Below are 22,736 nucleotides of genomic sequence, written 5' to 3'. Positions count from 1 at the left end.
AGGAAGGACTCTGGGTGTCAACTAGTTACAAAAAACAATTAGTCCTTCAAACAATTATAAGTTAAAGAACAATGAATATAGACCAGAACCAGTACTATATTGAGTTAAGAAGTCCAGCCGAACATTTGGATTTAATAGTTTCAAAAGCGATTGTTTGCGTTCAGTTAGAACAAAATTGAGTGGGACACAGTCCTGTATCCTGCAAGAACAAAACAGAAAGACAAAAAAAATTACAAATGAACACAAGTTTCCAGGCAAAACAAAAAGAGCTTTTCGCCAATGTGAATAGTGGGGGCAAGCTTTTTAGGAAGTAAAGAGTAATGCACTTGCTTTAACAAATGAGTTTACCGTGCATACTGTTTAAAAAGTCGACGACGTTTCGATCTAATACTAGGTACATAGATCGATAAGTTTTAACGGGGTACACCCTAAAACTATCTGACCTGGGTCAATAATTAGGTACATATGAAGGGGTCAGTGTCAATTGCTTTCAGGACATCAAATGTCAAAAGGATACATTATATAGATTAAATCTTAGCCAATCCAATATACTGAATGTGCAATTTATTTAGCACAGTAATTGGTGGAGAAAAAGCATCCATCAATAAATTCCAAGCATTATGTATTCCGTTTCATACATAATGGAAAACATAAATTAGTTATTTATACAAAGCTATGAACACTTTTATCAATCAAAGTTTAAACATACTATTCTCATAAGTATATCTCGGCGCACTCTCAGTGATAAAGAGAAAAGGTAGTTAGGTGGGATAGGTGTGATGGGATAAGTGTGGGGACTGGGTAAAGGTGTTGTGACCATAACACAATCACAATAAAACTGAATAGAACCTTTACAGTCTGATTTAGATCAACAGTTCCATATAGCTCTCTTTACATAGGTTGCGTTTAATTCCATCTATTCTCTTCCTATGTGTGGAAAAGTGAAGTAGTTAGGTCTACGTTTCGACAAATCGAAATCGAAATGAAATCCTCGCCATCACCGAAAAGGGAAAAGAATCTGGTTTCCTCACAGAAAAGGAGTGTCTATATTTGAATGTGAGCAAACCACGTATACCAACCATTTACGTCTTACCAAAGGTACACAAGAACCCCACGAAACCACCAGGACGCCCAATTATTTCAGGCTGCGGTTCCCTCCTTGAACCGTTGTGCAAATACATTGATGTCTTCTTGAAACTCTTGGCAGAGACAACACCCACCTACCTAAGAGACACTATGCAGGTGATCAATTTAGTAGACCACAGACCGTTTGACAAAGAAAAACAGCTACTGGTCACCATGGACATAGTCTCTTTATATATGAGCATTCCCCAAGGACCAGCATTAACAACAATGAGACGAGACCTTGAACTAAGACCACAACCGGCTGAGGTTCCTACAGAATTTATAATCGATCTATTGGAGATCGCAATGACTAAAAACTTTCATATTTCAGAACAATTTCTTTATCCAGAGCAAAGGCGTGGCGATGGAGGCAGCATTCGCCCCGGACCTGGCAATCCTCTATATGAGTGATTATGAACACTGCATTCTCTCGCCCCACAATCCATATCTCAATAAGATCACCGAGTACCGCCGATACATTGATGACATTCTGATGTTGTGGACAGGGAACCAACAAGAACTTACGTTATTCACTGAATGGCTCAATACCCAGTCACAAGATATTACATTTACCATCAACTGCAGCAATGAATCCATAGATTTTTTGGACATTACGATCAAGGAATATGAGGGAGCCTTATATACCACACTGTACCGTAAACCTGCGGAGCGGAATACACTATTGAGATATTCCAGCCATCACACTAGGGCTCTACCTGATAATTTACCATTTGGCCAATTCCTCCGCATACGGAGGAATTGTACCTGGAAAGAGGACTACTTTGCGGAATCAGATGATCTCATCTTACGTCTAGTGGAAAGAGGCTATCCTAAGAGGTTGCTAAAGAGGGCACGCAAGAGGGCCTGGTTCAGCGACAGAGCAACTCTGCTCGTACCCAAAGACCGTAAACCACCGGAAGACAGGATGATATGTGTCACAACCTAATGCAGTAAGAGTAACGATATACGGAAGATAGTCAACAAACATTGGGACATCGTTGCAGATGCCATTGAAACACCCAAACCACCAATGCATGCGTTTAAAAAAGCTAAAAGCATTAGAGACTATGTAGTACATTCTATGCTAGATAGCCCACCTGCCCCAACCATCCAAACAATGTGGAATCTACCAACAACACTGGGACACTATGAATGTACCAACTGCAAAGCTTGTGCACTGTGCAAAGAGACCAAAATGCTAACACACAATAATCAGTTACGTTCAAATCATTCACCAACTGCAACAGTAATGGGGTCATCTATGCTATTTTTTGCCCATGTGGATTAATCTACATTGGGCAAACTAAGCAAAAAGTAAAAAATCGTATACTGCAACACTGCAGTAGGATCAGATGCCACACGACAGGAGCACCCCTGGTAGAACACTTTTTAGCAAACAATCACACACCAAAATCCATGAAGTGGGTAGTCATTGAGAAAATCACCCTGGGTCCACGGGGCGGTAACATAAATTCCATTATGAACATAAGAGAATGTAAATGGATGCAATCTTTGGACTCTGTCCAAAACGGACTCAATGAACTGGACGCCACTTTTGCCCAGATGGCTTCCATCGATCCAGATTGAGATTCAGTTATCTAGAATGTCCCTGTTGAAATGCTGTTTACACACCTTAGGGAACCAACCACACTGTACCCTATTTTTGTCAACACAAGATGGTATCTAACCTATATTAAGCTGGCAAGACTTTTGCCCCCACCATGTGGGGGGCATTCAAAATGTACATTTTTCTGAACTAACTAATCTTCATTGTCAATACTGCCGTGTGATGTGTGCTGATTGTTGACAATTAGCAGCAATCCTAAACAATGATTGCGGATGTAGCCACAACACACCGTCTACTTTAGTTACCTAGAAAAATCCTGTCGATATTCTGTTTGTACATGTTAGGGAACCGACCACACTGTACCCCATTTTTTGCAAATACAAAATGGTGGCAATCTATACCTAACCTATGCTAAGCTGCCAATACCTTTGCCCCCTTCAAATGGTTTGCATGTAAAATTTGTGTACCTCTCTGAACTAGTCTACCTTTACTTGCCAATTTTCCCGTGTGTTGTGTGCTTTACGTTGACAATCAGTTGTAACTTTTAATAATGACTGCGGATGTAGACACAGCTCATCGTTATAAATGGTAATGGCCTTTAATGCTGCACCGATAGGTTAATAGCCGAATCCATTGTTTATTAAGCCAGAAACACAGGATAGGCGTATCAATATGATTATTGTGGAGATGCGGACCTTTTAACATGCAACCACGGGGCCCGCATTAGGGATCCAGCAATTGATGTAAGAACTTTGCACATAGCCCCTCAGACACGGCTCGCGATTGGCTAAACCACGACGAGCCCCCAGGCAGCATAGAGCGGCTGCACCTCGAGGCGGCTCATTTGGAAACCGGGAGTCGACCTGTTGACATGCCGTCACACACAGCTTGGTGAAGAATAGGTAGGCAGTTAGGATATGAACTGAGTGGTCCTGTTGAAATTAATGTTACACTGTCCGTATGACTATTCCCCAATCTATGTTCGTAGAAAAATAGTGGTGTCTTTATGCTCGGACCCACTTAACACGCTGGATTTGCGCACGTATAAAACCGGCAGATTTAAACAGTGTGTGTTTCTGCCTAATGCGGTGCTTACGTGGATTTCTTGAGTGTATGCCTTAAGCGGCGCTCAGAGTCCTTCAAGTTCGCATAATATGCGGAGTTGTTACAGGCCTTTTTTAGAAAAACGGCAGACATATACAGCATATGTACCCGCGTTACGCTGCTCTTGATGCGGTGTTTCCATAACACCAATACATCCGATTAGATTTTAACGCTCCATTAAGTTCTTTAACATAAACGACCCTGCATGTGGACCTGTCCTGCACAGAAGCGGCCGCTCCACGCATTCCCTCCTGGTATCGTAGCGCTTCTTGCTCCACGCTGCCTGGGCTCTGCTTGCTATCTTTTGGGGTCGCATTCCAACTCATTTCATAGCGCCGCATTGTGCCTCATGTTTAGACGCTACTTGTGCTTTTAACTTAACTTGATTGGCTACATTGATTAGAGACGCACTGTGCCTGTGAGGAGACGCTACTTGTACTGCATTTCATTGTTGCCACATCCCATAGCGCTGCATCCTGCTTCAACGCGCTGTAAGCATAGCGCTGCTGTGTATTTTAATTTTGTGCTCACTGCTCGCCCCATCCTCTCCCCGATCACTGTTGTTTACTGCTGCTGCCATTTTGTTGTTTGGCCAGTCCCAGCCCCGTCCCTCCAATCACGCTCCCGCCTCCCTGCTGACCCTCCCTCCCACTAAGAGTAGAGACCGACCCCACCCCCCATGTGAGCTGTGACCGTCCTGTCCTGCACAGAAGCGGCCGCTCCACGCATTCCCTCCTGGTATCGTAGCGCTTCTTGCTCCACGCTGCCTGGGCTCTGCTTGCTATCTTTTGGGGTCGCATTCCATCTCATTTCATAGCGCCGCATTGTGCCTCATGTTTAGACGCTACTTGTGCTTTTAACTTAACTTGATTGGCTACATTGATTAGAGACGCACTGTGCCTGTGAGGAGACGCTACTTGTACTGCATTTCATTGTTGCCACATCCCATAGCGCTGCATCCTGCTTCAACGCGCTGTAAGCATAGCGCTGCTGTGTATTTTAATTTTGTGCTCACTGCTCGCCCCATCCTCTCCCTGATCACTGTTGTTTACTGTTGCTGCCATTTTGTTGTTTGGCCAGTCCCAGTCCCGTCCCTCCAATCACGCTCCCGCCTCCCTGCTGACCCTCCCTCGCCTCTCCCCTTCCACTATCCACTTATGACAGATGTTTTTGCGCGCAGCGTTCACGCGCCGCGACCGCGCCCCATTCGCGCCAAAGGTAAGCCTGTCTACGCCCATCCGCGCCTGGACCGCGCCCAGCGCCAGAACCCCTAGTCCCCGTAATGCCCAGCCCACTCGCATCACCTACGATGCCTCCACCCTCCTAGCCCTTAACCCCGGCCGCTCCCCCAACTGCGTCCTAGCCGCTCCGGGACACACCCATGGTCCCTTTTCCTGCTACTCCTGCAAGTTCGACGGCACCAAGAACAACTCCTCATCTACGCGCACACAACGAACATCCAACCCCAACCACTTACAATGCATCCTGCTCAACACCCGCTCGGTCCACAGGCACGCCATTGACCTCTGGAATCTACTAGACACCATCTCTCCGGACGTCGCCTTCCTAACAGAAACATGGATGAACACCTCATCAGCCCCAGACATCACCATTGCCATCCCGGAAGGCTATAAGATCATTCGCAAGGACCGTACCGGCCACACAGGAGGAGGCATCGCTATCGTCCATAAGAAATCCATCCGCATCTCAACCAGCTCAGACGTCAATCTCGCCAACTCTGAACACCTTCACTACCAGATCCACGTCGACAACAAGACCACACTCAGAGGCACCCTCCTTTACAGGCCACCAGGACCCCGCGCAATTTAGTGAAGACATCACGGACTTCATCACTCCACACGCGCTCCCCTCCGAGGATTACATCCTTTTGGGAGACCTCAACTTTCACCTTGAAAAGAACAACGACCGCAACACCACCACCCTTTTGGACAACCTCGCCAACCTCGGACTTAAACAACTCGTCACTACCCCCACCCACATCGCAGGTCACACACTCGACCCTATCTTCACCTCCAGCAAACATGTCTCCTTCAGCCACACCACAGCTCTCCTTTGGACCGACCACAGCTGCGTTCACTTTACCTACAACAAGTGCACATCCAACAACCACCCCCAACCCACTTTGCAAAGAAACTGGAACAAAATCACCATCGACCAGATCTCCTCTTCTCTTCTTCAAAACCCCCCAGCCTACTCCTCAAACCCAGACCAAGCAGCCACCAACCTCACCCAATGGTTATCCAACAGCGCCGACATCCTAGCACCACTGAAAAAACGACAAATCAAACTAGGCAGCAAGAAGGCCTCCTGGTTCAACGATGATCTTAAGAAATCCAAGAAACTCTGTCGCTCCCTTGAGAAGGCCTGGAAAAAAGACCCAACCACCAGCACCAAGGATGCCCTCAAAAACGCCACCCGCACACACCACCAACTGATCCGGAATGCCAAGAAAGCCGCTTTCAAGGACCGACTAGATAACGCCCAAAACAGCAAAGAATTATTCAACATCGTCAAGGAATTTACCAACCCCTCAGCCAACTCCAACGACATCACCCCCTCTCAAGACCTCTGCGACTCCCTAGCCTCATTCTTCCACAACAAAATTGCAGACATCCACAACAGCTTCAACAACCAACCCAAAGACCAACCCACACAACCCCCTGCAGGACCCCCACCCCCCCTGAACATCCTCAATGACTGGAAGCCAATCTCCACTGAGGACACCATCCGTCTGATGAACTCCATCCACTCAGGATCCCCCACAGACCCATGCCCTCACCACATCTTTAACAAAGCAGACTCCATCATAGCACCGCACCTCCGAGACGTCATCAACTGCTCCCTCAACTCCGCAACCTTCCCGGAAAGCTGGAAACATGCCGAACTCAGCGCCCTCCTGAAAAAACCCACAGCTGACCCCACCGAACTCAAAAACTACCGCCCTATCTCACTCCTTCCTTTCCCGGCCAAAGTCATCGAGAAAGCGGTCAACAACCAGCTCGCCGCATTCCTCGAAACCAACAAATCCCTCGACTCCTCACAATCCGGCTTCCGAGCCAAGCACAGCACTGAAACCGCCCTCATCGCAGCAACAGACGACATTCGAACTCTACTGGACAATGGAGACACAGTCGCCCTCATCCTCCTCGACCTCTCCGCTGCCTTCGACACGGTCTGTTATAACACCCTTTTACAACGCCTCAGAAACGTCGGAATCCAAGGAAAAGCACTAGAATGGATCACCTCGTTCCTCACCGGAAGAACTCAGAGTCCGCCTTCCACCATTCAAGTCAGAGGCCACTGAAGTCATCTGCGGCGTACCACAAGGATCTTCACTCAGCCCCACCCTCTTCAACGTATACATGAGCCCCCTCGCGCTCATCGCACGCCAACACAACCTCAACATCATCTCCTACGCCGACGACACTCAACTGATCCTATCACTCACCAGAGACCCTAACACTGCCAAAACCAACTTGCATGAAGGAATGAAAGAAGTAGCAGAATGGATGAAGCACAGCCGTCTGAAACTGAACTCAGACAAAACAGAAGTCCTCATCCTAGGCACCTCCCCCTCCGCCTAGGACGACTCTTGGTGGCCAGAGGCCCTTGGAAAAGCACCCCTCCCGACGGACCACGCACGGAACCTGGGCGTCATCCTGGATTCCTCACTCTCGATGAACAGACAAGTCAACGCCGTTTCTTCATCTTGCTTCAACATTCTTCGCATGCTCAAAAAAACATTTCGCTGGATCCCCACCGAAACTAGAAAAACAGTCACCCACGCTCTGGTAACGAGCCGACTGGACTACGGAAACACCCTCTACGCCGGTACCACCGCAAAACTCCAGAAAAAACTCCAACGCATCCAGAACGCTTCAGCCAGGCTCATACTAGACATCCCGCGTAAAGAACACATCTCTGGTCACCTGAAAAACCTCCACTGGCTCCCCGTCAACAAGAGGATTACCTTCTGCCTCCTTACCCAGGCACACAAAGCACTCTACGAAACCGGACCTGAATGCCTCAACACACGACTGTCCTTCTACACCCCCCCCCCCGCCAGCTACGATCCTCCAACCAAGTCCTTGCCACTGTACCTCGCATCAACAAAACCACCATGGGAGGTAGATCCTTCTCCTACCTGACAGCTAAAACCTGGAACTCACTTCCCACTCACCTTCGCCTTACTCAGAACCACCTAGCATTCAGAAAGCAACTTAAAACGTGGATATTTGACAAGTAATTCCCCATCCTTCTTCAAGCGCCTTGAGACCCTCTGGGTATGTAGCGTGCTATATAAATTTATTGACTTGACGACGTTCTGTCTTCACCCAGTGCAGAGGGCGTAATATACCCTAATATTGGATGACAACTGTGACCTTATGTACCATGCAATACACCTAACAATTCTGCATACCATTTTTATAAAACCACCAGGGAATGGTGACGTTGTGCCTGCTCCCTCTGCGACCTTCCAACATTTGACGAGAATTCGGATTGGATGTATGCATGATCCCAGTAAGTGTCCCTCCGCCCAACTGAGATAGGACCCCCTATCAATTGGTAACCCCTTTTTTAATTTAAGCCTTTTAATTAATTGCAGGTTGAATTTCTCACCACAGGAACCAACGATGGCCCAATGTAAAGTATGAATTTGATTATTCGCCAATCCTTTTAGACTTTAGACCTTCCTGAAGGGAGTGATACATTCACTGCAATCTTATTATTTGTAGGCACTCTCTTCTCCACTATGTCCTGATGAAGACCCCAGAATGAGGTTTCAATCAACCCCTACAACTTGCGGGGTCGAAACGTAGACCTAACTACTTCACTTTTCCACACATAGGAAGAGAATAGATGGAATTAAACGCATCCTATGTAAAGAGAGCTATATGGAACTGTTGATCTAAATCAGACTGTAAAGGTTCTATTCAGTTTTATTGTGATTGTGTTATGGTCACAACACCTTTACCCAGTCCCAACACTTATCCCATCACACCTATCCCACCTAACTACCTTTTCTCTTTATCACAGAGTGCGCCGAGATATACTTATGAGAATATTATGTTTAAACTTTGATTGATAAAAGTGTTCATAGCTTTGTATAAATAACTAATTTATGTTTTCCATTATGTATGAAACGGAATACATAATGCTTGGAATTTATTGATGGATGCTTTTTCTCCACCGATTACTGTGCTAAATAAATTGTGCATTCAATATATTGGATTGGCTAAGATTTAATCTATATAATGTATCCTTTTGGCAATTGACACTGACCCCTTCATATGTACCTAGGTACATAGATCATCATCACGACAAGAGTATATAGCAAGCTTGAAATTACGCTGCCTGATAGGCGAGCAAGGATCCAGGGGAATTTTGGAAGTACGGAGTCTGTGCTATATGCATTGGAGAAGGTTAGAGCCCATTTACGAAGTTGATCAAGGGCCAACCACGGGTGAATTACGGCACCAGGGGTAATAGGGAGGGCGTCCGGGAGTTACAGTATGGCGGCTGCTTGCTGACCGCAAGAAAAGGGCCAACTGCGGATCACAGAATTAGCCGGTGACTAACGTTCTCCAATGCAAATAGCATGGACACAGAAAAGAATGACTGCTGCTGAAGTCCTTCTTTTCTGTGTTATAAGTTTGCTCAAAACTCACCAATTACCAATTTACATATTATAATAGGTCTTACAGCCCTGATGAGTCACAGGCACTGCCCTGTTGATGAAACACGTGTCGGCTGGCGTTTGTAAAAACAGAGAGAAAAAAAGACCTATATAAAGCATCATCTACTGTCTTTACCTTACCACCGGTGTCCATTGTTTTTCTCTCGAACTACTGTACTACTAATTTTGTCTTTATCAAACATGTGCCCAGTACCTGCTGTATATTTTATATGCTGTTCAAGCATCCCGTGCCCTACCACCTTTGAGAGGCTTCAGGGTTTTCCTCTATACTGGTAGCACCGTCCAACGCAATTTGTCCATCACTACTCACTATAATGGCACTGTGTGAGCGCCCTATACTGTACAACTCAAACCCTTAGCCGAACCCTCAACACTTCACTATTGTATTGGGTTCTATACAGATTTTTTTTATAGTTTATAACGTGTTGAACATTGTTTATTGTAGTGAGCCACCTTGATTTTACTGCTCATCAGTGTAGTTCTCCAGTGAAATGGATCCAAAAAAAGAAAAAAACATTTTGACTGCAAATGTCGCCTTTTTCTGATCTTTTTCGATTCCAAAGTGCAGTATCTGAACAGAGAATGATAGACTTATTGCATTGTCAATTAAAAGTTGTTGGGGTTAAAAATGACAAATGTTGGTTACTTTTGCTTTTTTATACCAGTGCCAATAGGACTAGACAAATATAATTACTCCACAGCAAGTAAAAAACAAGAAAGTAAAAAACAGTCATTTCCAACACCAAAAGCTTTAAGTTTAACAAACGCGAGACCTATTGCATTGCAAACACTTGTTTGTTTTCCCATTGCATACTCAAAGTTCATAACCACCACCCTCCATTTACTCATTCACATATGTTTTAGCAGCATGTTTAATGCAAATACACTGTGCAAAATAAGGTAGTTGCAGTCGACCCTCTTAAAGAGAATGAATGAGCTGGCATCATCTCCGGGTTTTATTTAAACTGTCAACACATAGCACGTCGTAGTCAAGTTTGTGAAGAGTGAACATTATAAAGACACATAAATTAAAGAAACAACTGCAAATGGAAGTTAGCTGTATGTGATGAAAAATGCAATTATTGTACAGCTTAAAAGAAAGCTCACGAACTTAAAATAAACACGCAAAATGGCATAACATCACTGCAGAGTCAGGAAGATGTACTCATACATGATGTGAACCCATGCTCTAAGTAGCAGAGAAGAAAGAAATGAGACGAAAACCTAGGCACACAGTACGTGTTAAATAAAGCATATTCGTGTTGTTGGTTCCTACACATTTGTAAACACCCCAGGGTACATTCACGGTTTAAAGTTATGAAAGTTAGTTGTATCACTGAATAGATCCGAGTCGGTTATGGTTTTAAGATCCCAATCTGTCAAATTTCACGAAGTATGTAAAGCCAGCGGCTCATGTACTTTCTAATTAAGCACCCTCAAATAGAGAATCTCACAGGATTGATGGTGAATATCAAGTAAATGAATTGTCCTATTTCTAAATTATATATATGTGCAAGCCTTCTTTGTACAAGTACCAGCAAATGCTTGAATAGAGAAGCAATACATGTAATAGTTAATGTTGCAATGAGGATAACTCACTCCGGCAGTTAAATAGGGAGGCAAGCATTTGGTGCGATTCCACCTTTCGACACAACAAGAGAACCGAGTTAAAACACACAAACATCATAGGTAAAGGGAGTTTCACAGAGGGGGGGGGGGGGGTCGATCCATTGACAATGACAGATCATGCCCGGGAAAAAACATCCTTCCTCTAAAAACTCTTCACTTATTTAACGCTGCGATTAATCTTTGTTCAGCATCTTTAAAAAGATATAAACAACATCTGGAGAATGACACTTGGGTGTTCGTGAGATTAGATGGTTGCCCGTTTCGTACAAAAAGACGTAAAGAAAGGACAATGCAGCAGCTGTTGGGAATAAAGGACGCGTCCAGTATTATACACTTAACGGAAAACTCTAGGTACCCAACCAACCAACCCCTGTATGTTCCGCTTAAAAACTCTTACAAGTATTTAGCAACAGTTCAAATTGTGGCGATTCCTTACTCCTAGTTGCTAGAGACTCATAAGACTGACTGTTGATAGAAACGTGAATCCAATACAAAGGAAGAAGGGGCGCAAAGTACATATTAGCACTAATCACTAACATAACATGCAAGAGTAGCCCAGGGATGAACCAATGCAAGACTTATAAATTGCTTACGCCCTCTGTGAGGGACAGCTCTGGGAAGCAGCATTGTTTTTTTAATATACAAACAAGCCACTTCGAAAGAAAAGGAATACTGAACATAATGACGCCCCTTCTCGCGAATGGAGAGATCGCCCAAATAAGCGTTATAAAATACAGCAGCAAACAATACACAAAAATACAAGGGGTGGGGTGGTAAGGCCCAGCTCCTGATGCCTCTTGAAGGAGAGTGCTTGACATTTCAAAGACACGGGTGTCGCATCCCCAAGTTTTACGCCTCCGCCATTAATAGTGCACAGAGTCCTGTGTGCGATGAGCACCAGCCCCGCCCCAGGGTTAACGATGCGGCTTGACAAGGATGTTAAATGTGGAGGCCTGTCTCCGTAAGGCGCGCAATGCTGCCTTCTCCTTACCTTTGCGGAGGCCGGCCCACCCACCGTGGGGCCGTTCTCCCCGGCTTCCTCTGACTCCGTGAGGAAGGTTGAGTACTAGCGCGGCCGCAGACGCTCAGCCAACATCAGGATCCAGCAGCCACCACCCCGCACCACTCGAGGACACGCCCAGTCCCGGCATAGGGGCGGGGAAGGGCGGAAGGATACACAGCGCACAACTTATGCGGAAGGATACAATTTTAAAACGGTTTACTGAATAATCGTGATACCGGAGTAACCAGCCACGTGTGGCTAGAAGAGGGCGTGATCTCTGCGAGTAATGCCTCTAGTAATAAATAACAGATAATCTGCGCTGAATGAGCTCACTGATCAGAGCACGGTACAGAACTACATTTCCCCGGACGCGCGATTGTATCAAGCGTTGTCACTGTGTGGCGTGCTCCGGGATGTCATCACGTCGAGGCAGTGTGACGTTCCTGCGTGATGCCCTGGACAGCGGTGATCGTAGAGAGTCAAAACGTATTAATTGCTTCCCGTTCAGCTCTCAGGGGTTTTCTGGAGTCCGCTGCCCCTGTCCAACATTTGCTCGAAGCGAGGTAGGACGCGGAGCAGTTCTTCTGCAACATGCTTGCATTCATTGACTATATACACAGTCCTGCTGCAGCCTCTTCAAATACTTTACCTTTTAAACATTTGAAGTGTTTTTTAGGCCAGTGTAAGTCGGTCACATTTCTTATTTTCTATATGATTTAATGGTAGTTCCAACTTTGGATAACGTGATTAGCTTGCCATAGTTTACGAATTCTTCTATAGAGCAGGATCTTAGTAATGGGCAAGGAGACATTCAACTGCAGTACCTTCACTTGATGCGCCAAGTCCTAATGTTCCTTGGCCTGGAAGCCACTAATCCTCGTTGTTATCCTGAATTGCTATTTTCCACGCTTGCTTCTTCCAGTTCACTGTACTCCTTGCCGCTCAAGGAACACAAAGCGATCGCGCTTTTAAACCAGTGGGAGCTCTAAACAAGCATTGAAAATGCAATAGGTCTCGCCTTCGATTAAGTTAAAGCCATTTGCTTTGCTAATGGTATTGTATAGCAAAGCAAATGGCTTTAACTTAATGAAAGGTGAAACCTAATGTTAGTCAGTGTCAGTCAGTGCCTGTCAGTCAGTGTCAGTCGAAGTCTGTCAGAGTCAGTCAGAGTGTCAGTCAGCCAGTCAGTGTATGTCTGTCAGTCAGTGTCTGTCAGTCAGTCAGTGTTTGCTAGAGCAGCTCTGCTGACCTGGTTCTCTGGCACTAAAGCAGCTCTGCTGACCTGGTTCTCTCCCTCTAAAGCAGCTCTGCTGACTTGGTTTCTCTGCCTCTATAGCAGCTCTGCTGACCTGATTTCTCTTGCTCTACAGCAGCTCTGCTGACCTGTCTCTAGAGCAGCACTGCTGACCTAGTTCTTAGGCTCTAGAGTAGCTCTACAACAGTTCTACTGACCTGGTTCACTGGTTCTAAAGCAGCTCTGCTGACCCGATTCTATGGCTCTAAAGCAGTTTTACTGACCTGGTTCTCTGGCTCTAGAGCAGCTCTGCTGACCTGGTTCTCTAGCTCTAGAGCATCTCTGCTGACCTTGTACTCTGGCTCTAAAGCAGCTCTGTTGACCCGTTTTTCTCCCTCTAAAGCAGCTCTGCTGACCTGGTTTCTCTGGATCTACAGCAGCTCTGCTGGCCTGGTTCTCTGCCTCTAAAGCAGCTCTGCTGACCTGTTTCTCAGGCTCTAGAGCAACTCTGCTGACCTGGTTCTCTGGCTCTACAGCGGCTCTGCTGACCTGGTTCTCTGGATCTAAAGTAGCTCTGCTGCCCTCTTATATGGCTCTAAAGCAGCTCTGCTGACCTAGTTCTCTGGCTCTAAAGCAGCTCTACTGACCCGGTGCTAGGGCTCTTAATCAGCTCTGCTGACCTGGTTCTCTGGTTCTAGAGCAGCTCTGCTGACCTGGTTCTCTGGTTCTAGAGCAGCTCTGCTGACCTTGTTCTCTGGCTCTAGAGAAGCTCTGCTGACCTGGTTCTCTGGGTGAAAATTGCAAAAAACACAGTTGATGGACAGAATGTAGAACAATGTCATACATTCACCCCAGTACAAGGATCTGGGCCTAAATCCATCATTTTTTTGCACTCCACACCACAAACAAGCAAGCCGGGCTGAATAAGGCTGAAATGCCAGAAACCAGTCCTCAGAAGCTTGTTTCCGGTCCAGGGAAGATATGGCTTGGCAGTTCGGGCTGCACTGTTCCCATGAGGCACACGGTCAGACTGATTTGCATATAGCCATGTCAGAACTGGGGTGGCAGAGTGGGCTAAAGAACGGTGATGGATTAAACCCAGATCTCTCGACTGGGTGTGAGTGTCTGATTGATTCAGAAGCTCCGTCCATCACCAACCCCTTTTTGATCTGGTTCTCTGGCTTTACAGCAGCTCTGCTCACCTGGATGAAACTCTGGCTCTACAACGGCTCTGCTGACCTGGTTCTCTGGCTCTAAAGTAACTCTGCTGACCTGTTTTATGGCTCTAAAGCAGCTCTGTTGACCTGGGTCTATGGCTCCAAAGCTGCTCTGCTGACCTGGTTCGCTGGCTCTAGAGCAGCTCTGCTCACCTGGATGGAATTCTAGCTCTACAACGGCTCTGCTGACCTGGTTCTCTGGCTCTAAAGCAGCTCCACTGACCTGGTGCTATGGTTCTAAATCAGCTCTGCTGACCTGGTTCTCTGGTTCTAGAGCAGGTCTGCTGACCTGGTTCTCTGGTTCTAGAGCAGCTCTGCTGGCCTGGTTCTCTGGCTCTAGAGCAGCTCTACTGGCCTGGTTCTCTGGCTCTAGAGCAGCTCTGCTGGCCTGGTTCTCTGGCTCTAGGGCAGCTTTGCTGACCTGGTTCTCTGGCTCTAGAGCAGCTCTGCTGACCTGGTTCTCTGGCTCTAGAGCAGCTCTACGGACCTGGTTCTCTGGCTCTAGAGCAGCTCTACGGACCTGGTTCTCTGGCTCTAGAGCAGCTCTACGGACCTGGTTCTCTGGCTCTAGAGAAGCTCTGCTGACCTAGTTCTTAGGCTCTAGAGCAGCTCTGCTGCCCTGGTTCTCTGGCTCTAAAGCAGCTCTGCTGACCTGGTTCTCTGCCCCTAGAGCAGCTCTGCTGACCTGGTTCTCTGCCTCTAGAGCAGCTCTGCTGACCTAGTTCTTAGGCTCTAGAGCAGCTCTGCTGACCTGGTTCTCTGGCTCTAAAGCAGCTTAGCTGACCTAGTTATCTGGCTCTAAAGGCTCTGACCATTCAAACATACCTCTGTAGTCCAACCCCGCCTCAACAAAATATACTCGTCATCTCATCATAGTGTGCAAATAAATGCATGAGTAGATTGCTTTAAAAAGCCAAACACCAGAGAGATAAGGTGTGTTGATGATGCAGCAGAATTCCACATTTTGCGAGGGTCGGGGTCTGAAGCAGTAGAGGCTGTAGACTGCCATTACAAGCCTGTGGACGACCCTGCAAATTAGCAAAAAAAGTGCTTTGTGTCCTTTAAAATAAAGAGTGTAAATCTGCCTGTAAATGATCCAATCCGAGTGGGTGTGCCTAAAAGCAGACAGGGTGGCAACAAAGAATGATTGGCATGCCTTCAGTGCAATCATTGCACTTCTTTTAGGCATAAGTCATGACGCCAAAGGACGCGCACAAATGAAAGCTGAAGGCAGAGCTTGGACGCAGCTTCTGGAATCTTATCGATTCCAAGAAGTCTCGTATGACGAGAGCAGCGCATGCGCTGCTGACGTCAGGCCGAGACCTAAAAATATATAAAATAATACTTTTGTGTTAAGTCTTAAAACAAATTTAACAAGTAAAGATCCCCGAGAGAACATAAGTATGGTAAATGACTGCTATGCATTTGACAAGTAAGCTCATTGAAACCCTTGAAAGTAGTCAATGAAAATGTTTGTCTTAAGTACTTCTAGAATTAAACCCAATCATGCTTCATTGGCATGGTTAAACATAGAGGTATAGACAAAACTTGGCTGTTCAAAATACTGTAACTGAGATTAGATATGTAGCATTTCCAAGGAGTAAGGATTAGTACAAGGTCATCATTGTCCATCACTTGTATTGCACCATGAAGCAGTGCTTTGGAACCCCACAGAATGTAGACTGCAGAGAGACTAGCAGAAGCTGATTCTTTGCATCCATATCAGCAAACGTTGCTACAAGGGTCTTCTGAAACAAAGATCAGAGTCCCTTCTAAACATTCTGTGGAACTGGACATACAGTTTCTTTGTGTATTTTCATTGCCACCTGCCGGGAATAATTTGTTCTTACAGATGTGCCTCTAGGGTGACTCTTAGTAAACATGCCTGGTCCAGATTGTACCAGGAAAGGTCTACTAATGCCCTTATTGAAGCACAATACTCCTTATTTATTTTCTCCTCCTATTCTTTAGATTAAGTATTAAGGCTTTCAACAGCAGTATTGAGCATGCTTTAGACAAGACCATCCCAGTTTATTCTTCTGGCCCCCAATGGTCTTGCCCTTCTACACCTTGGTATAATAGTACTTTTAGGACGCCAAATAATTTTTCTCCTTGTGAGCTAGTATTTTTACGAACAAAACTTTGTTTATATAAACATCTTGGACAACCTACTTGTGCAAGCTATTTTGCAGCTAGAATTGCCCATTATACAATACTACAAAAGCTTTTTCAGGTCGTCCACTCACTTCTTCACCAGATTGTATGACCTTATATTGAAACCACCTCAAGAATTTCACAATAATCTTTCAGATTTATTAATGAAAATTACTGTTAATATTATTATGATGTAATTTTATAAAGCGCGCAGCTGCCCCAGCAAAGGGGCATCCCGGCGCTGAAAGCGGGCTCAGAAAGGCAGCAGGACTAGCCCGCAGGGAACTAATAGGTTTTAATGGCCTTACGGAAAGAAAGTAGGCCATCCAAGCGACGGGTCTGAGCAGGAAGAGAATTCCACAGCTTAGCGGCCAAATAGCGGAAAGACCGCCCCCCGGCTCTGGTACGTTTTACCCGGGGGACCACAGCCAACAGATGCTCAACAGAGTGTAACTGACGCTTGGGGACGTAAGGGATCAAAAGGTTGGATAGAATCTCGGGGGGGGGGGGGGGGGGAGAGTTTAAGGATTTTAAAGGCAAGACAAAGTGCTTTAAATTCAATCCTTTTAGGAACAGATAACCAGTGAAGGCCGCTCACGGTGCCCGACGTAGACCAGCTTCTAGGGAGCCTGAGCAGGACACGTGCGGCAGCACTTTGGACTCGCTGCAGGCTGGTCACCTCCGCCTTATTGGCGCTGTTGGACCTGGCCCTTTTTGGCAGGTTCACCCCGAAACTTTTTGCTTTTTCCTAGCCTGTTTCTGTGACCTGGTATTGGTGATTTTAGGCCTCTGCGCACTTTTTCACTGTTTATGTTTATGCAATTTTTATAGCGCGCAAATACCCGAGGGTGTCTCGGCGCTTAAATATAATTTTGCCCTCTCTTAAGGACAGTAAGGCCTACTTTAGGTAACTTGGTAATATTTGAAAGGAAGGTTTAAGCCTGTATAAAATACAGAGTTATGGTACAGTGTAAAGTGTGTGAGAGCTCTGTGTGAGTGGTGAGAGTGACCTTCCCTCCCATAGGAATGAATGGGGAATATGTATGCCCATGGTAGTTCCTGATGTGTGGGGAGTGCAGGGTCGAATTTGGTATGTGCGAACTCGTGAGATTGAATGCTGCGCAATGGTATATGCGGCATGATTGTGTCTAGTGTGAAAGTGCCACTTCTAGAAGTTGGCATATTTGTGTAATTTCTGTCTGTCGTGTGATTGGCTGAGGCTGGCTGGTGAGCCTGGCCCAAGAGTCTGGGAGGGTCTGCCCCGGCAGTGAATGGAGTGTTTAGCATGCTGATGTGAGGGGAGGGGTGCACCTGGGCCTGAATAGGACTGGGCTTTCCCCACTCAATGCTGGCTCCACCCCCTGTGGTGCGTCTGATGTCCCTAGCCTGGCCTGTGAAAGGAGTTCCCAATAACCAGTTGTAGCTGGTTCTCACACTGCCTGCACCCTGCTAGACAAAGGATTTCTCTGTATAACAAGCGTTGGAAATGCAATAGGTCTCGCAGTAGGAAAGTTTGAGCTATAGGTGTTTTTTTTAATGTTTTTTTTTCTAAATAGCTAAAGTAATAGCTTTCTTTTTTACAAAGTCAATAGTTATAATTTTTGTAAATGTGACACCTCTAGCATTTGTAAAGCAACATGTTTAGTATGTACGTGACTCATATGTATTGATATAAAAATAAATCAATGGCTTTTACATTTTTGTTAATAATTAAGAAGTAAATAAAATGCATTTTATTTTATATTGCTATTAGCTTAAAGTTTATTAAATATAATAAGTGAAGATTATGTATATTTTATTGTGGCGAAAATCCAAGAACAGAAGTGCATTTTTAAGATTTAGTTTGACATTTTGAATACATTTTGTTACATTGGCAAAACATATTTGAACTATTGATGCTGTGTTGGCGCTTAGTGATGCTGTGTTGGCGCTGAGTGATGCTGTGTTGGCGCTGAGTGATGCTGTGTTGGCGCTGAGTGATGCTGTGTTGGCGCTGAGTGATGCTGTGTTGGCGCTGAGTGATGCTGTGGCGGCGCTGAGTGATGCTGTGGCGCTGAGTGATGCTGTGGCGCTGAGTGATGCTGTGGCGCTGAGTGACGCTGTGGCGCTGCGTGACGCTGTGGCACTGAGTGTTGATGTGGTATTGAGTGTTGATGTGGTATTGAGCTGCGTGACGCTGTTGAGCTGCGTGACGCTGTTGCGCTGCGTGACGCTGTTGCGCTGCGTGACGCTGTTGCGCTGCGTGACGCTGTTGCGCTGCGTGACGCTGTTGCGCTGCGTGATTCTGTGGCGCTGCGTGACACTGTGGCGCTGAGTGTTGATGTGGTATTGAGTGGTGCTGTGCTATTTAATTGTTTTGTTGCGTTGACTGTTGTTGTGGCGTTGATTGGTGCTGAGTGATGCTGTGGCGTTGTTTTTGTTTGTGGCATTGAGTGATGCTGTGCTATTGAGTGATGCTGTTATATTAAGTGATGCTGTGGCATTAAGTGATGTTGTAGCATTGAGTAATGCTGTGGAATTGTGTGGTGTAGTGTTATTTAGTGTTGCTGTGGCATTTAGAGGTGCTGTGGCGTTAGGGTGTTGTGTTTGAGGGTGTATTTGGAGGATGTAGTTGTTGGTGAGTTGAGGAAATGAGTGTTCGTGTTGTTTAGGATGTGTGATGGTGAGTGTGCTATTGCGTTTTAGTTTGTGAGGGTGAGTGAGGATGTGTGAGTGTGAGGTTGAGTGTATATGGTGAGTGAGGGTGTGTGAGGATGAGGTGTTGAGGGTGTGAGGGTTTGAATGTGAGTGAGGGAGTTTGTGGGTGTGAGGGTAGGTGAGTGTGAGTGTTTGAGTGAGTTTTTGAGGAAATGAGTGTTTGTGTTGTTTAGGATGTGTGAGTGTGAGTGCGTTAGAGTGTTTTTAGTGTGTGAGGGTGAGTGAGCATGTGTGAGAGTGAGGGTGAGTGAGAATGGGTGAGGGTGTAAGGCTGAGGTGTTATGAGGGTGTGAGGGTGAGGTGTGTGAGTGTTTGACGATGTGTGAGTGCTTGATGGTGTGTGAGGGTGATGGTGTGAGAGTGTGATGGGGTGTTAGGCCGATGGTTTGATGGTGATTGTTTTTTTGTGTGTACGTGACTTAGATGTATTGATATTGTAATTAGTTTTTTTATGTTAAAATAATTAATAGTTAAATAAAAGTGATTGTAATTTATACTGGCAATAGTTTAATTTTTTGTAAATAACTGTAGTTAATATTATATTCAGTGTATTTTAGTGGGACGAAAATCCAAGAACAGAAGTGAAATTTTCACATCTTTGGTGACATTTTTAATAAAGCTTAAAACATTAAGAGAACATATTTGAACCACCGAAGCTGTGGCGATGCTGAGTTATGCGGTGGTTGCGCTGAGTGATGCTGTTGTTAAGCTGAGTGATGCTGTATTTTGCGCAGAGTGATGCTGTATTTTGCGCAGAGTGATGCTGTATTTTGCGCAGAGTGATGCTGTTGTTGCACAGAGTGATGCTGTTGTTGCACAGAGTGATGCTGTTGTTGCACAGAGTGATGCTGTTGTTGCACAGAGTGATGCTGTTGTTGCACAGAGTGATGCTGTTGTTGCGCAGAGTGATGCTGTTGTTGCGCTGAGTGATGCTGATGTTGCGCTGAGTGATGCTGTTGTTGCGCTGAGTGATGCTGTTGTTGCGCTGAGTGATGCTGTTGTTGCGCTGAGTGATGCTGTTGTTGCGCTGAGTGATGCTGTTGTTGCGCTGAGTGATGCTGTGCTGGTGCTGAGAGATGCTGTCCTTTTGAGTGATGCAGTGGCATTGAGTGATGCTGTGGGGTGGCGTAATGCTGTTGCTTTGATTGATGCTGTTTTTTTGTTGTTTCAGTGACGTTGAGTGACGCTGTTTTTTGGTTTTTTTTTGGCGTTAATGGATGCTGTGCATTGAGTGGTGCTGTGGCATTGAGTGGTGCAGTGGCGTTGTAGTGTGTTGTGGCATTTTGTGTTGCTGAGTGATTTTTTGGCGCTGACTGATGCTGTGGCATTGAGTGGTTCTGTTGCATTGAGTGTTGCAGTGGTGTTGAGTGGTGCTGTGGTGTTGAGTGACGTTGTGGCATTGAGTGAGGTGTGTGAGGGTGATGGGGTGTGAGGGTGATGGTGTGTGAGGGTAATTGAGTGAGGGTAAGTGGTTGTGTGTGATGGTTATTGTGTGAGTGATTGATGGTGAGTGTTGTGTGAGTGATTGATGGTGAGTGTTGTGTGAGTGTGATGGGGCGTGAGTGTGATGGGGCGTGAGTGTGATGGGGCGTGAGTGTGATGGGGCGTGAGTGTGATGGGGCGTGAGTGTGATGGGGCGTGAGTGTGATGGGGCGTGAGTGTGATGGGGCGTGAGTGTGATGGGGCGTGAGTGTGATGGGGCGTGAGGGTGATGGGGCGTGAGGGTGATGGGGCGTGAGGGTGATGGGGCGTGAGGGTGATGGGGTGTGATGGTGAGAGATGGTGTGTGAGGGTAATTGTGTGAGGGTGAGTGAGGGAGTGAGGGTGAGTGAGTGGGGGTGACTGTAAGTGTGTTGTATGTGTGAGTGTTGTTGTGTTGTTGCGAGCTTGTGTGGTTATGTGAGTTTGTATGTGTGTGCCTTTTGATTACGGAATTTTGCCTAGTCCTAGAATTAGTCCCTTTTCCCTTTTTTATTCCGAGCGTAAAAATGGCGGACGCTACCCTGTGCCATAACGCTACCTATGTTATTTAGGTTAGCGTTTCAGTTTATTTTGCACATTTTCCTTGGATTTTGATTGATGTGTATTCCGTCCAATCAAATTGCAACGTTTTCTGACGTAGCGTTGCAATTGCGTCACGTTAATTGGGGAAAGTTCCAGATCTTCAGGAACCGGCGTATGTGTAAGGCGTGTCGTGCTTCCCGCGTTGTAGCTGCGTCGTTTGACAGGTAAATTGTCAATCTAATCTTTTTTTAGTGTTGTTTACCTAGTGTTTCGTTACTATATATATATATATATATATATATATATATCTGCAAATACCTCGCAGCAGCGCTCCTTCCAAAGGAAAACTCGAGGCAAGGACCAACTTTTTTCCAGCATTCTTTATTTAGCCATCAGGTGGTCTGTCATGACGCGTTTCAGCCGTCAAAGCGGCCTTGGTCACATGGCGATACAGATTGCTTTTTGCCCATTTAAAGTGATAGCATGTGGTCACATGTTAGACAATGGTGGACATAGAAAGAATACTACATGTATAAATACAATATTGTATGCATTTTCTCACACTGCCATTATTCAAACTTCGAAAATACCTGTATAAATACATACATAAATCATAGCAATGCATAGTTTGTTAGTTGATTAAAATTATGCATATACTGTGCTTTCAAATTTAATGTGCAAAGAGTATTTCCAATTTTGATTATAAATTGGTGTTAAATGCATGAATGCCTGTTTTACTCTTGCCGATGGCATTGAAAAAGAAATATACCAGGTTGTCCATCACAATCTAACTCTAATTGTTGTGCTTTTTTAAAATAAATATGTGCTCACCCTAGTGAATTGGGGTATAATACACCATTATACAACTGTTCACTACTCTTGTTGTAATAGTAGTGATAAAGTGAATCCAACAAAAACACTAAGAAATGAATTCCAAACGTCAAAAATACCAGCCACAGAAGCTCAAGAGGGGAAAGAAAGGTTCTGGTGCCTAAACATACATACGGCTCCATTATACCATTCATACCTTTTGGCTGGACTATTGCACTTGTATATTTAAAGTGCACTCGTGTCTTGAAGGGGAAAATTACTGTTAATTACAATTCCTTCCTCTAAAGTGACAATGTGCGATCAATAAAGTGCAATTACAAATAAAGTGGCTGGTGCTGGAGGTAATACAGTACTGGGATACGAGAGGAAGGGGAGTCTAGGCCCTGTCAGAACAGTGCCTGGCTTCCTATTATCAAAACAAGTTAATTTATATACATCATCAATATTGCATA

At 45.5% G+C, this 22,736-nt stretch overlaps 2 protein-coding genes across 3 annotated transcripts in view; one reads left to right on the top strand and one right to left on the bottom strand.

The window, feature by feature from the left end:
- RALA (RAS like proto-oncogene A) overlaps positions 1-12,478 on the bottom strand; it is a 261,565-nt gene extending 249,087 nt beyond the window's left edge. Inside the window, exon 1 of the mRNA XM_086964861.1 lies at positions 12,136-12,478. The gene's annotated coding sequence lies outside the window, so the exon portion shown is untranslated. The remainder of the gene's footprint in view (positions 1-12,135) is intronic.
- The window catches only part of YAE1 (YAE1 maturation factor of ABCE1), a 618,218-nt gene that overhangs the window by 366,225 nt on the left and 229,257 nt on the right, over positions 1-22,736 (top strand). Inside the window, exon 1 of one of the 2 annotated variants that reach the window (XM_086964857.1) lies at positions 12,359-12,710. The exons of the other annotated variant lie outside the window; for it this stretch is intronic. The gene's annotated coding sequence lies outside the window, so the exon portion shown is untranslated. Of the gene's footprint in view, positions 1-12,358; positions 12,711-22,736 lie in introns of those variants that run through there. 2 annotated transcript variants of the gene reach the window in all.

The sequence above is a fragment of the Lissotriton vulgaris genome, chromosome 4_1 (genome assembly GCF_964263255.1).
Source record: "Lissotriton vulgaris chromosome 4_1, aLisVul1.2, whole genome shotgun sequence".
NCBI lineage: Eukaryota > Metazoa > Chordata > Amphibia > Caudata > Salamandridae > Lissotriton > Lissotriton vulgaris.
The sequence above is the reverse complement of the archived record's forward strand: the minus strand, read 5'-3'. Positions and strand labels throughout refer to the sequence as shown.